The sequence below is a fragment of the Amblyomma americanum genome, chromosome 10 (genome assembly GCF_052857255.1).
Source record: "Amblyomma americanum isolate KBUSLIRL-KWMA chromosome 10, ASM5285725v1, whole genome shotgun sequence".
NCBI classification, from domain to species: Eukaryota; Metazoa; Arthropoda; class Arachnida; order Ixodida; family Ixodidae; genus Amblyomma; species Amblyomma americanum.
The window spans coordinates 80,547,270-80,563,168 of record NC_135506.1 but is presented as its reverse complement, the minus strand read 5'-3'; the positions used below and the strand labels follow the sequence as shown (position 1 = coordinate 80,563,168).

Sequence of the window (15,899 nt, the reverse complement as noted above, 5' to 3'; positions counted from 1 at the left end):
CCCGACAGAGACGCCGACACCATCGGTACCGTTGACTCCGCCGCCGCTAGCAGCTCCTCCGCCGTCCTGCGCCCGTCCACACCGAAAACCAGGCCGGAGCTTTGGTTCCGAGAAGGAGGCTCCTTGGCGCAGACAGGCACGCCGCGGATGATGGCTGTGGCTAGCAGAGTCTGGAGAGCACCGCTGCTGCCCGCGTCCACTGCTACCACATTCCGCCGCATGTGTACTCGGACGGCGAGGACGCCCGGGCGGGATCTGATCTCCTCGGCCAACTCCCAGCCCTGTTCTCTGGTGAAGGTGATACCCCGTTCGCCGGCCGAAACAGCATCGTCCCCACAAGGCTGGACGGGACCTCCACGGCAGCCGCGGCTCGTTCCAGGGCAGCTCTCGGACGCCGCTGCGCCTTGGTAGTGATGGTGCGCCACGGGATCAAACTGGCCCCAGCATCAGCGTCGGCGCTCTCTGCGGCGCATTGTTGCGCCGCGCCGCGGTGTTGGGTGCGCTCGCTGCCAGCAGACGAGGCCCGAGCCGCAGCGTGATCTCGTGCGGCGCGATTTGGTGAGGTCGCACTTGGTTTTCTTCCAGACGCCGTCGCCTGAGCAGCAACAGCAGCAGCATCAGCAGCAGGCCGGAGGTGGTCTCCATGGGGCTTGTGCTGGGCAGGCCCTGCTCATTCGAGTGTGGAGGGAAAGAGAACAGTGACGGTGGAGAGGGGAGGGAGGGCGTGGAGCTTCCCGCTTGGCCCTCGCAATGTCCCTTTTGGTTTCCGAGTCCCTCTCCTCCTCGGACCCCGTTGAGCGTCGCCGTTTCCTGAGAACAGGCTCGTCAATCAGTGTGCACATGCTCCTTCGGCTGCAGGTGTCCGCGGTGAGCCCGCAGCAGCAGCATCAGGGGGAGAGGGCATCACAGCCGGTTTCCCAGGTGTAGCATAGGCGGTAGAAAGCGCAGGGGTGGCCAGAAATGGCGGGGAGGGAGCCGCCATGTAGTTCTGCGTCTGGTGAGCGAGCGCCATGGCGTCCCTCAAAGTTAGAACGCGTGGGTCCGCCGGCGGCACGTCCAAGGTTCCGATGACGGACTCGAGGTTCTCCGAGGTGGTGATGAGCGCCGCCGTCAGGCACCTCACCGTGTCCCGCAGGTCAGCAATCTCGGCCTACATTCGCCGAATGGTGCTGGACGACCTTGCTCTGGATGGCGTTCGTCTCCGTGATCGTGAGCGTGAGCCGCCTGCCCTTCGTTGCTCATTGTCACCGCCGAACACAGGCCTTCTCTAGTTCACGGTGTCTGTGGACTCCATGGGGAGACCCCGCAGCGCCGCGAAGCCTTAGACCCAGCGTCCGAAGGAGCAGAGAGCTAAAAAAACCCACAGAAACTGAAAGTTGGTTTTTGAGGAAGGAAATGGCGCAGTATCGGTCTCACATCTCGGTGTACAGACGAAAAGCGCCATAAGAATTGGATGAAGAAGGAAGTGATAGAATATAAGAAGCAATGCATGCCGTAGTGGAGGCAACCGGATTAATTTCTACCACCGGGGGATCTTTTTACAGCGAAGCTGTATACCTCTATCATCGAAGGAAATTTTCGTGTCGTCGGCGCCGTAAGCAAAAAACGCCAGGCTAAAAGTTGAATGCTACTCCGAGTGGAAAAGCACTCAACAGCGTAGAAATCGTATGTCATACTGATCATAAAGCAGTCGTAATATAAAACATAAAAAGATAGATACAAAAAATAAAAAGAATTATATATACCAGAATTAAAAATAATATATTTATAGTTAATATAAATAAATTTTAAAAATAAAATATAAATAAAGGGTATGTCTCCATTAAAATCAGGATTAGACATACCGCTCAGTACTCGTTTTCATTAAGAAAAAACACGAAACAAGCATCAAAGCCACATGATGGATTATAAAGCGCATGTGACAATAGGAACACCCTCCGACGCCTTCCGGTAAACAGGTTTGCAGCTGCTTCGAAAGGGGCTGACGTCATTCGAAGCCCTCGTTTGAAGTGCAAACCGCATAACGCATGATAACGGCGCCTGCATACAATGCGAAGCACGTTCTTTTTCCCCTGTCTGTTTCGCGATAAAGATAAAATTAAATTTTTTTTTTGGGGGGGGAGGAAATGGCGCAGTATTTGTCTCACATATCAGCGGACACCTGAACAGCGCCGCAAGAGAAGGGATGAATGAGGGAGTGAAAGAAGAAAGGAAGAGGTGCCAGAGTGGCGGGCTCCGAAATAATTCCAACCACCTGGGTATCTTTAACGTCCACTGATATCGCACAGAATACGGGCGCATTTGCGTTTCGCCTCCACCGATAGGCTGCCGCCGCGGTCGGATTCGATTACGGTTGAGTTTTCGTGTGGAGGTCGTAAGCAAAAGTTGCGTATGGCCTAGATCTGTTGGGCCAGGATACATGTAGCGAAAGCGCGGAGACTTCAGCATCGGAAGAGTTTATTCACTAGATGCGCCTTTATTCAAGGTTAAAGCTTGAGTCGACGTGGCGGAGTGAAGAGGAAGAGGAAGCCTTTCTGACCGGCTGTGTGTGGAAATGCTGAGAAGTGAAGTGAAGTGGGGTGAAGAAGAAGAAGAAGTGATCGAGACGGCGAAGCGAATGAATGCTTTCTTAGCTTCGAAGACGAAGAGAACGACGCCAGTGTTGTAGGTGCTGACGTGTTCTTGCTGGCCGCTGCTGTTTTCTGCATCTTCTCGTGGTTCCGGCTTGTTCATCCTTGGTGAGCCCGTACTACGTTGGGGGGTTTTGGCCAAGGCGTAGTTTAAGACGCAGTTCATGTGAACCTGAGAGCGCGTTTTGCTGAGAGATGTCGTTGACCTCCCCAGGTGGAGGGTCGGCAGCTTGGTTTGCCAGCTTGGCAGCCCAAAGCCTGCCACTTGAGTCCTTCCACAAAAATGGCATTGATGCGGTTCCCGTGGCTATCGTCAAAATCGGTTAGGGTGTGATCAAAATGAAACCGCCAAAACTAGTTCAACAGCAGCTAAGATCATTGACTGCCCAATACCTGCAGATCTCTGAAGTGCGTCCCTTTGGCCGTCCAGGAATTGTGTGCAAGTCCTCGGACATCGCTTGTGTTGAAGTCTTGCTTAAGTGCACAATTTTCAGCTCGCTGCCGGTGAAAGCATTCATTCCCGAACAGCTTGCTAGTGTCAAGGCTATCGTAAGAGGTGTCGACCCAGCATCGTCCCCGCAAGAAATTCTACAGGAATTTCAGGATGCAGGCGTTGGGGTCCTTTCAGTATACCGCTGCAGTAGAGAGGTAAACGGCTCGCGCGTTGCTACTGAGTCTGTAATAACAACTTTTGCTGGCTCTTCCTGCCCTGCTGAACTAAAAATCTGGCCGATTGTATACCGTGTGGACCCTCTTGAACCTCGCCTTTTCAATGCACGAACTGTTGGCGTTTCGGGCATAGCGGCAAAGCATGCAAGTCGGAGACCCGCTGCCGTTTATGTGGACAAGGTCATTCTGCTGATAACTGCACCCCAGAGCAGCCTCATTGTTGCCTCTGCAGCAACAACCACTCAGCTGATGATGTCAACTGCGCAAAACGTAGGGAAGAGTGTAGCTTGTTGGACATTATCAAAGAGAAGCGGTGCTCAAGAGCCGATGCTTACGCTGTTCTTAACAGGAAAAAAATATTCATACGCTAGTCGTGTGCGCGCTTCTGTTTGGGGACATTGAGTCCAACTTGGCTGCCTCAATTGTGACCACAGTAGAAAAAGCTCTTAATAATCTGGTTTAGCGAATGCTAAACACTTTCTCTGAGGCGTTGGCTCAGTTTGTTGCAGTTCAGTCTGCGTCACCATCAACACCCGTCCTGGCAGCAACGTCTGCATCTGTTTCAGCTTCTGCAGCTAGCGCTAGCCGCTCTACATCACCTTCTGATGCTCCCCAGGTCACACCTAACATCTCTGTTCCTAGCAGTGAATGTCGCAGTGACATCTGCACAAGAGATGTCGAAATGTCGTGCCCTACGCAGAAGCGCCGTGCTTCCTCATCACCATCTAATTCTAGTTCTCTACAGATGAAAGCTAAAAAGGACCACCCAAACTTCATCCCCTTGTTGATATCCTTAAAGAGGCGGTTTCGGCCTCTTCAACTGGTCAATAATCATGGCAGGTATCAAAGTGTTACAATGGAATGGCCGTTCCGTCATGTCTTCTCTTCCAGATCTAGACATTGTTATTCACAAGCATAAGCCTGATATTGTACTTTTACAAGAAACGTGGTTATCAACGTATAAATCATTTTCAATGAGAAACTTTCGAGTTTTCAGATCAGATTGAAATGTTTGGCAGGGGAGGTGGGTTGGTAACCATGCTATATAAAAATTTATGTCATCACGCATCTATCCCTAAGAAAATTCCCTCTTACAGTGAGCTTTTAGCGATCAAACTTTCATTTCCGCATTGTGCTGATATTACAAGTGCTAATGTCTATTTTCCTTTAGATGTACACAGGACAGACTGTTTAGACAGCTTGGCGACTTGCACAAACAGTGCAGTCATCGCAGGAGATTTTAATTCTCACCATAGTGACTGGGAAAGTTGCACTGATTCCTGCGGAAGGCTTCTATGGTCGTGCCTGTCTGCAAATGCTGCACGCTGCTGCAATTCTAGAGAAATAACCTTTATGCGAGGGGTTGCTCGCTCAGCCATTGACTTAACATTATCAGCAGGTAGGCTAGATGTGACTGATTGGTCGACAGAGGATTCGGATACGTCTAGTGATCACTTTCCTATAACTTTACTATCCGGTTATCTCCTCTTAAAACTAGTTGTGTAACCCATAAATTTGTCAACCACAAAATTTATAAAAATCTGATGTCCGCCTCACTTGCCTCTATAGTTCATACAAGCCGGGATGACACAGCTCAGCAGACGGTTTCATTTTTGCAAAATGCAATAGACCACTCAATATTCGCTGTGCCCGCAGCAGCCTCTAATAAACAGCCGTCTCCTTGGTGGACAGAAGAATGTGAGAAGGCCTATTGTCGCAGAAAAGCGGCCTGGAAGAGGCTGTCCTGTAACCAGAGTCCGGCTAATTGGTAAAATTACAAATTCTTCTCTGCATCTTTCAAAAGAACAATTGCAAAAGCCAAGGAGGAGAACAACTAAAATTTAAACACATATCTTTCAAATCCTCGTCATCGGAAAGCCCTGTATAGATTCATGGAACGTAACAAGAGTTCTGTCGTCCCTCTTCTCACTAGTTCAACAGTGTTATCACCAAAAAAGGCTCAGGAGAGCCTGGAGTGTATTGCTCAGGGATTGGCGTTACGCTTCCAGACGCAGAGCAACGTCCCTTTGTGCACAATTTCACCCTCTTCAGATTATACCGGGGTTGACGCATCACAGCTCCTCTCAGTCCTGGAAATGTTGCATCCTGCAGCTCCTGGACCAGATGGTGTCACTGTTGGTATGATTAAAATTTTAGCCCAATAGTTTACAAGCGCCCTCTTAGATATGGTCAATGCTTCTCAGGAAAATGCATGGATTCCAAGCATTTGGAAGACGGCGAAAATTATTTTATTAATGAAAGATGTCGGAAAAGGATACGTCTTAGATAATATTCGGCCAATTCCGCTGACTTCAGATTTAGTCAAATTAATAGAAAGAATAGTGCACAGTCGCCTCACAAAACATGTTCATGACATCAACTGTCTCAGCTCAGCCCAGATTGGCTTTCGTCGTGTATGCTCTATATGGTCCGCGCATGTGGATCTAGAGAGCAGAATCCGGCTCTCTACGCAGAAGAGAAGTTTCAGCTTTGGTCACTCTTGATGTAGCAAAGGCTTATGACAGTGTAGAGCATAGTATTTTACTTAACAGACTTGCTCAATTACATCCTCCAACCTAAATTTATGCGTGGATATCTCAATTTCTCAAGGACAGATTCTTTTACTGCGCCGAGGGAACACTATGTTCAAATACATATTATCAATCAAGAGGTGTGCCGCAAGGATCGGTGCTATCCCCTCTGCTTTTTAATATTTTGGTCTGTGGCATCCCCATTCGTCCTGTTATAACAGTTTTTATGTATGCAGATGACATAGCTTTTTCGCCTCGGCCAGGGATATCCACTCCCTTTACCACATTCTGCAGGGATATTTGGATGCTATTGGAGTATGGTTGCAGGGTAATAATTTATCCCTGAATGTAGACAAATGCGGAGTTTTGGTATTTCCTCCAGACAGGCTTTTGCACATTTCATTAGTCCATCGATCTCTCCAGATTCCACAAGTGGAATCCATAAAATATCTGGGTGTTACATATCACCTAGTGTTAGATTGGAGCCTTCATATAAAGAAAAATGCGTTTCAAGGAGAACGCGCTCTAGGCAAGCTGACAAGAATCGCAAATAAAAAGTTTGAGATGCGCCGCGACACGTTATTGTTACTGTACAAAGCCTACGGAAGACCTATACTTGAGTTTGGTTGCATTCTGTTCTCTGGTAGCGCAAGCTACAAGATTCAACCCTTAATCTTACTGGAAAGGTGCGCTCTCCGCCTCTGCCACTGAATTAGGTCATATCTAATGTCACGTGTTTGTGACGTCATGCTCTGGCCGTTGCATGGCTGGAGCAGGGTTTGCTCGCCCTGCTAAGGAAGTAAAGCTTTCGGCTTAAAAATACCCTATGCTATTCTGTTTCTTATATATAACAAGCCCATCATTGCCCTTCCCTTGTCTGCTTAATTTCTTAACGAGGGCATCGGTTTGGGTGCCTTGATTCCACAGAATCCGTATCTACCTGATATATGTGACAGAAGCCGAGGAGAATAGGAGATTTTGTTTAATTTGTAATTTCGATAAGTGATTAGTGAATATTTTATCTCTTACGGGTAACTGACGAGAAAATCAGAAGAAAAACAACCGCATGCTGTCGGCGGGAACCGAACCCACGACCTCTGAATTACGCGCCCAGTATTCTACGAACTGAGCTATGGCAACGGCTGTCACGCCTATTGCCTTCCGGAGTATTGAAGTTTACGTGTGACCTAACCTTGAGAGTCTTCACCAGCGCCACCCTCGTTCAAAAGTGGCGAACCTAGTACGTCCTGTATTACCGCTGGTGCGACGTGGAACGTCTTTGAACGGCGAGAGCGGAAGCTATGCGAGGACCTTCTGATGCATCCTATGGCATCAAGGCTACCAGAACCGAGGCCCTCGTTAAGCAATTAAGCAGACAAGAGTAGTGTAAATGAGGTTCTCGTTATTCATATGACAGAAGCCAACAGCCAAAGAAACCAAACAGCATATGATATTAAAGCGAATGCTTTACTCGCCGCGAACATGCGATTTCGCCGGGCGGTGCTCCGAGGAGGCACATGACGTCAAAACGCGCAAATCGCCGCGGATATTTCTCTCGCTCGCTCAATAGTCACTACTGCGCATGCGCCACTAGCAGCACCGAGTCACAGGTGTTCCACCACTGCGCAGCGCCGTGGCTTTCCTGAAAATCTAACTTGCAATTTTCTGTTTTCTCTTTCTTCTTTCTCTCCCTGCTTTATTCCTTCCTTTACGAAGCGTTTCGGGGGTCCACCGAGATATGTCTGACAGTCGCTGTGCCATTTTTTTCTCAAAAACCAAACAAAACAACTGAGTCGACGGCGTTCGTAGAGTTCATTGGCGTTGACAACTTTGCAAAGACCGTTCATTTTCACGAAAGGAAAGACGAACAACCAGATCCGTGGGTCAGTGGAGACCTCAATATCGCTTTTATGTTCGTGGCGTTAGTGTCCAACTGCAAAGCCTGCTATGATAGTGTTTCGCAAACAGGAGGGGCAGCGCATCCTTCCTGCCACCCTGGGAGGTGGCATAGTTAATGGTTCATTGCGAGAGATTGATAACCAAATGAACGCCGTGGCGTAGTTGTTGCTGCAATGCCACATGTCAGCCACAACGCTGTAATGCATTCAAGCTACATCTCTCTCTCACCACTGCCACACGTATCACAGCACGAATGAGGCATCCGCAGATCCAGTGAGCCACTTACGTGCCCTTTCTTTCCTCCAAGCCATCGCCATCTAGAACATTGTCAACGCCAATGCCAATGAACACAGTGAACGCCGACATCTTTCGCTTTGCATATCCTGGAGTAGCTGAGCTAATCCACATTAATTTTTTTAATTTGTGGTGTCGATCAGTGAAGATTATTAGTAATTATTTTATAGCTTAAATGTAATTGATTAGAAACGCAAAAGAAAAAAAACGCCACACTCTTGAAGACGTTGAAGTAATGAGCGTTAGCTGTTTGGTTTACTAGAATTGATATGAATGAGATTAAAGAGAGGTTTCAGCGGCCCGGCGTACGCAGAAGTATCCGAGTATGTCTGATCTCTTGGAGTTATTTCCCAGATCTTCTTCGGCCACGGCATAACATGTCGATGGTTTGGGATCATCCATGTATTTCTTCAAACATACTGTGGTAGTGAACGTGTGGGTAAAAAGAGCGCATCTGAGAGGAGCTCCGTAGGGAGACGCCTCATTTCGGATGAATGGAAGGAATATAAGAGCATCCCCTTTAAAACGGGGTGGACTGCCACCACGCTTGGCTACGCATACACGCACGCCGCCTAGCGGTCCGATTAGGGTGCCTCAATGCCAGCGCTGGCACCCTAGGTCCGATCGACTTCTAGCGCCATCTATCGGATAAAAAAACGATGCAAAGAGTTGGGAGGGCAAAACCAATTGTAATGGCCGCCGTCTAGAATTCTAGATTCTGAAACTATGCCGCTATTTTGTCCCCTGACGTCATACTCACGGTGTTTCACATCTGGCCACCATACTGGGCCGTTACAGCATCATTTTCACGTGGTAGGTGGTTGTTTCTACTATGCTATTGTAGATGGCGCTACAAGTCTCAATGCGACTTGTTTTTTTTCTAGTTGCTGCAACAGATGGCACTGTGATCTCGTGGCGGTAGCAGACCTAACGAAATCTAGAAACAGGAGTAATTGTTGCCACAGATGGCGCTATAATCTAAAGGCAGTAGCAGACCCCACGAAATCTCGGAACGTGATGAGTCAGAGCTAACGCTCTTAAAAAGAACCACATGCCCCCGGTGGGAACGGAACCCAAGACGTCCGAGTTGCGCGTCCGGTGCTTTACCAACTGAGCTACCGACAGCAAACTGAGGACAAATGCAAATGAAGACAAACTGATTGTCATCTTGGTGCTTCTGTTCTTATTTTTTTCTGCATACATGTATATACTTCATAGATCCTTTCTGTGTAATCTGTAAAATATCTGTATAATTTCTGTATAATCTCCGTACAATTTTTTCATCTTTGCGCATGCTCACATAAAAGTAGAAAAGGCTGTAATCTTTTCTTCTTGATGTGTTTATGCTTTCCGCTGCCACTGAATTTGGGTTCCAGTGATCCCTCAAGCCATCGTAGAACGGCTTTTACCATGGCCTCCCGTACACTCCGGTGTATGAATAAAAATATGGATGAATGAATGATTATACCAACTCTATATATTGCTCTAAAAAATATATTATTGTTACCGCTGTAATCTCACTACCGACGCGTATTGGCCGAATATTTGACCACCAAGGCTTCAAGGAACCACGCTCGGCCCTGTTCAGAGATTTGCTAATCCTCCGGCGCAGTCTTGAGTAACTGGCGGGAGAAGAAGCAATCTGGTGCGTGAGCAAACAAAGCCCCGAAGCACGGACATCTTGGTTACATCAGGCGATATTCATGTGAAACAGCAAAACCACAGGTTGCGAAGAACATTTGATGGCCCACAATTGTACCCTACCCTGGAGCATTGACGCCAGGCAATCCGAAACCAAAATGAGTTTCTTGGTGCAGTTGAAAGAGAGAGGCGCCACCTTGGCGTCGAAGGTATTGGAAGCGCCGTTGGGGCATGAATCAATGACGTACATTACAAAAAGGGGGGGGGGGGGCACACTGCTATCCTCGGATGCGCAAAACACATCTCGAGCTCCTCTAAAAGTTCAGACGGAAGGAAACCGTCAGCGCAGAGTTCTCCAGAGCAACAGTCGACAGTTGCGCCAATCATTAACAAAAAGTTAGTACCTAGGATAACATCACGCATGCATCTCGGAAGCACTGCAAGTTCCGCAGTAAAAACTGTTTCGCCGATTTACAGCACAGTACTGCATATCCCCATTGGGCACAACTCACAGCACGCGCCACTGAGGTTCACATTGTTGTCCTAAAGAAACATAATTTTGCAGTCTTAGCAGGCTCTTCAGCGACAAACGTATAATAGAGACAGCTGCACTCGTATCCACTAAGGCCAATGGGGGCACACTATCCAAAGCACATGAACCGTGTTCCTCAACAAAACTGGTGGAGGAATTCTTGCAGACAGCCCACAGTCTTCAGAGGCCTCACCTCCAGCGGCTATGCTGACTAGTTTCCCGACGAAGGCCAGGGGGAACGTCGCCATGGTGACGAAGAACGGCGCGCAGGAGAGGAAGGCGTGATGAGAAACTTCGGTCGAAAACGGGAGAGTGGCTGCGTTGTCCGTCGGGCAGAGGATAATCGCTCGAGGTCGAGTGCCACTGCCAAGGAGAGTCGTAAGAACGTTATATGGCGGAGCAGGATGGACGGGACGCTCGTACCGAGGCAATGGACAGCGTTGGTAGTAGCGAGAAATGTGCCCTCTATGCCGCAGCGGTGGCACAGGGAATCAGGGCGAACAAGACCTTGTTCCCTTGAAGACTCCGACGAGTCAGAAAGCACTGAGTAACCACACGCGTCTTCAGGCTTTCTCGATGGGCGCCTGAAAGAGCGGGAATATGGCCGTGAATGATGTTCGTAATCCGTATCGTAGTGCAATTCCAAGCCAGCCGACCGTGAGTAGCATGAGAGGAACGACCAGGGCCACCGAACCTAGGGGTTAGGCCACCGAGGCAGGCACCAATGTGTGCATTATTTACTCAAATTATTCCGGGCGTCGAGAGGACAGCGGAGGGTGGGAGACCATTGAGAAACAGAAGCGCATAAGATGGCACGGATGGTGGACACCGTGCGTGGGGCTCGAATCGCAGAAGCTCCTTGCGATCGATCTGTCTGGTCGTCGATGAAAGATACATAAAGCGCTCATCAACGCTGTCCACATGACCCTTGCCAGCCGCCCATATTTTGGCGTAATACGACGAGTCTTCAATGCCTCGAATGTGCGAAACTGCCGAATTACATCTGAAACGGCTTTGAAGTTATCTTTCGTGATCAGAAAATTGTAAAAGTCTTCTGCAAAGCCGTTCGTCATTGTCATTAAGATGAGGACATCCAATATATAGGTTGTGCAAGCTTCTCCCAGTAACTGAAACCTTTGTTCAAACGTTTGTTCGGCCCACTTCCGACGCCAAAACGCTGTCGCAATCCGGTAATGAAGCGTTCTCAGGCGATAAGGGAGTCGTTGAGTAGGCACAGCGCACTGTACTTAGGCATGTTGCCTTATGCCAAACTCTTCTGCTTTGCACAGGTTTCTCTGCTCCGTCCGTCCAAACTGAATCTTCAGCAGAATACCGCTACATTCGACACATGCCTTCCAGATTATCTGACACCGGATGCGGGAGGTGTTTCCTGGTGGAATGATTATCTTCTTGAAACACCGCCACCGTTTACTGGAACCTGCCCGGATCTTCTTTCAAAAGACCGACAGCCAGGCTTCAGTTTCAATGGGCAGAGCGGACCATACTTAGGCATGTTGCCTTCCACCTCGCTCTTCTGCTTTGCACAGCTTGGTTGTTATTCTACAACAACTGGAAGTGACTGCCGCGGTCCTGCTGTACCCACAGCGCTGTGTTGTCATTGCCGAAAACGCGTTTTCTGTTTGCGCACTGCTTTTATGTGGTGACGTTGAATCTAACCCTGGACTTAATAATTCCAATGAAGACAGTTCAGAACTTATAAAGCAGTTGGTTGCAGCTCATTCCATGTTAACAGCTGAGATTGTAGCCCTCAGAACACGAATGGGGAATTTGGAAACAACAGTATCTTAATTAAGCGCACGCTTTGTGGACTTCGAAATACAAGCAAAGTGTACTGACAACTTGAAACGCACAATTCGCGCTTTGCAATCAAAATTAGTCTCTATTGAACATTACAGTAGATGTTCCAACTTAGTCGTTTTTGGTGTAAGCAAAGAACCAGATGAGACAGAATCTGATCTTAAACGGCAGACACTAAGTGAAATCTTCCCAGAAACACTGCCTATTGTACTTCTGTCGGCATAATTCATCGTTTAGGGAATAACACTGTCAGCAAACCTGTGGTCATATTCTTCAAAGGTTACAATGAAAAGCAAAAATGCCTTAAAACCGCACATAAGCCAAAAGGAAAAATATATATTCTGAGTGCCTACTCGAAGGAAACGCTCAGGCAAAGGAAACGATTATGCAATAGCGGTAAAACTGAAAAAGAAATGGAAGGTGACCATAATCAGAGATAAGTTGCTCGTTGCTGGCAAGTTGATTTCGTGAGATGTTATCACTAGCATAAGGCTGAAACTGCCTCCCCAGAGCACACGAAAGATTGAATGACGTTGTGCACGGAGTATGAAGGAATTAAGACTTATAAACATAAATGCGCGGAGCATAATCAACACAAGCGAACAGCTTGAGGCACTTATTGGCTGCAATCCACGTGTCGTCATCATCATTGAGCCGTGGCTCGACGACAAAAAATATTGCCGCGAATATTTGCAGTGTTTGTTCGTTTTTCAAATCTGCCGCCACACCACTTTATCGCTTTGTTTGTGACGCAAGACGCGACTAGATTTATCTCGATTGATTGCAGCCAGGCAGAGCTGATTCTACGTTGTTCCGGAATGTTCTAGTAATTGACTTTGCGCTCTTTATCTCAAATGTTCGCTATCAGCTTTAAATTGAGCACGGCCGACAGCGGCGGGCATTCTGTTCGACGACCGCCGACCACGCTTGTCGCTTCGCCGCCGCCGAGTGATTCAGTCCATTTTGGGCGCAAGTCAGCCCAATAAACAGTTTTCTTTTAGAAGACCCTTTCGTCCGTCTTCATGGCTGCTTCGACTGCCCTCACCACTACGTGACATCTGGTGGAGGTGCTGGGCAGCCTTCCATGTTCCGGACGCTCCCTTCAAGTCGTGAACCCAGCCCTAAGCGCTTCACCCCCGAGGACGAACTAGCAGCTCAGCGAGCCAGCCGACGTCTCCAGGGAGAGGAGCCTGAGATCGGGAAACTGCCGGACCGCACCAGACAGCGAAAAGGCGCTGCTACGAGTACCGCAACCTCGCCGAAGATGTCGACACCGATCATACTGCAGCAGCCGCGGGTGCCGCCAACTTTCAATGGATCCCTAGGCGAAGACCCTGAAGAATGGTTGGACCAATTTGAGCGCGTGGCGTCATTCAACAAGTGGGATGATGCGGCAAAGATTGGACACGTGTTTTTCTCATTGGATGGCTCCGCACGCACGTGGTACGAAAACTACGAGTCGTCCCTTACGACATGGGAGCTATTCAAGAGAGAACTATTGAAGGTATTCACCAGTGTCGTGAGGAAAGAAAGAGCCGAACGACTCCTTGAGTCCAGGATCCAGCTTCCGAATGAGCCCGTCCGCAGTTACGTCGAGGAGATGAAGCGCCTATTTCGCCGCGCCGATCCCGGGATGACAGAGACAAAAACTAATCAAGGAAGCCGGGGGTAAAAGCCTAAACTTGCTTTTCTTCACACACCGCGGCATGAGTCGTAATCGAAACATGTGAGCGGAAGTTCATCAACTAGTCTTGAAACATGTTTAACAATGAGAAGGGCAGTAATTTGGCATTTCGTGGATAAATATGCTCTAAGATGATGTCCACAAATGAGGGGATGGACCGCACCGGAACAATTTTAGGTATTCGCATATTTAGTCGGCCAAACAAGATTTCAACCAAAGATTTGGAGCGTCTGAACCCGGGATATCTGACACCAAGAACTCCGCTGGCTGACTAAGAAAGATCAACTTGCACACATGCTACTCCGAAACGCAAAACTTTAGGAACGCTTGCAACGTCAGCAGGGGAAACTTTGCAGCAAGATGCGGCAAGATACAAAACATTGTTGGCCATTTTGGGTTACCCAAACAAAGGCGCAATGCTTCATGCTCAAAGAGCAGAAGAGGGCGCAGTTTATATGCAGCCGCTCCACAAAGCATAACGCAGCCAAACTCCAAGATAAGCATAGTCGATCAGTCCAAATACACCTCTACTTCCTCCTCTTCCTTAAGCCCGTAGCAGTACATATATGCAAAGGCGGCAAACCCTTCATTTAGGTAGGGATGCCAACGCCTAAGAAGAGGAGCAAGATTTGTGACACTTCAGTCTTCAAAAAGGACAGGCTCAAGCCTGGTCCGCATACTTAGTCTTTGGATACAGAGCAACCTCCGCGTTACCCACACCATCCAGACTCTCATAACCACCGCAAACATGATAGCTTGCATGATCAGCCGCATTACTAACCATCGCCAAAAAATGCGAGAAGACACTCTTCGGCTGGTGCTAGCACTGGTGTTTAGCCGAATCACATACGAACTACCCTTTCACACGCTAACAAAAAGACAGGAGCAGCAAGTTGACATCATCATAAGGGTGTATACAAGACAGCCCTTAACCTTACTAAAAACACTTCAACGGACGGAATGTCTGACCACACTAGGAAGCCTCAACACCTTTGCGGAACTACCAGAAGCCATCCGTGCATCTCAAACACGCATCTCAGACCTCCCAAGCTGGACGAGCTCTCCTGCGCAGACTAGGCTCAGTTGCGGACATCCGCGCACTAGATGCTCAATCTTCGCTAGAAAAACAGTAAGGAAATGCATCAGCGTGTTCCCGATACCGAAGCATATACTTAAAGACGTTCACAACGGCAGACGACGAGGGCGAGTATCCTACCTACGCGGACGCCTAGCCAATTCCCCGAACGGGGTTAATGTTGACGCCGCAGTATACCCGGACCATGACAAGTACGCAGTGGCGGCAGTGTATCACCGCTTCTCCATTCTATTTACTGCTTCTGTGAGAGCCGAACACCAGCGGCCGCGGAGACCACCGCCGAGGCCATTGCCATTAGACATTGCGAGTCTCAAGGCCAAATCGCTCATGTGATCACAGACTCGCATCACGCGTGTCGAAACTTCCTGAGAGGCTCAGTTCCCAAGCACATCAGGCGGACCATGAGCACTACACCCCTCACCAAGCACCACCAAATCACATGGACCCCAGGCCACGAGGGGCTGGAGGAAAATGAGAGGGCACATGCTCTAGCTCGAGGCATCATCAACCGAGTGGGGCCACAAACCGTGCCCGCTTTTACCCCTCTTCCTTCTAGGTATAGCGAACGCCTCCAGTTTCAGCGTCTTCAAAGGAGACACATCCCTCCACCTCATAAGAAATTAGACAATCCAGATGCGGTCTCTCGGCGGCAGATGCAGACGGACTGATTTCCAAATCTATACAGACTACATCTCATATAGCAAACATCATACTCTGACACCTGTCTCTGACGCCAGGCCCGCCCTACACTCTTCCAGATTTCGTCGGGATATGGGGCCAAATCACTCTACAGACGGAAAACACGTCTTTTAAGCAGTGGGCGGCGCTGCTGACCAGCGAGAACGTGGAAGACCAACGGGCCCTCGTACAACAGGTCCCCAGGGCAGCTTAAGCCAGTGGACCCTTGGAAAGAGGGCCCCACCCATAAGCTCGCCCAACTCCCCTTCACTTTATTAAAGTTGTTCCTCCTCTTCTTCTTAAAAATAAAGCATAGTGCTCTTGCAACGTGGCCTTTGACGTTCATCTGCTCGCGCTGTCGTGGCTTCCAAACCCAGTTGCGGCAATATTTTTTTCTCCATGCGCTGTTGGAATTCTATGTTTCGAC

The 15,899-nt window shown here is 48.8% G+C and overlaps 1 protein-coding gene across 1 annotated transcript in view; it reads left to right on the top strand.

The window, feature by feature from the left end:
- Positions 1-2,650: 2,650 nt before the first annotated feature.
- LOC144106613 (DDB1- and CUL4-associated factor 10 homolog) overlaps positions 2,651-15,899 on the top strand; it is a 168,394-nt gene continuing 155,145 nt past the window's right edge. Inside the window, exon 1 of the mRNA XM_077639460.1 lies at positions 2,651-2,738. The gene's annotated coding sequence lies outside the window, so the exon portion shown is untranslated. The remainder of the gene's footprint in view (positions 2,739-15,899) is intronic.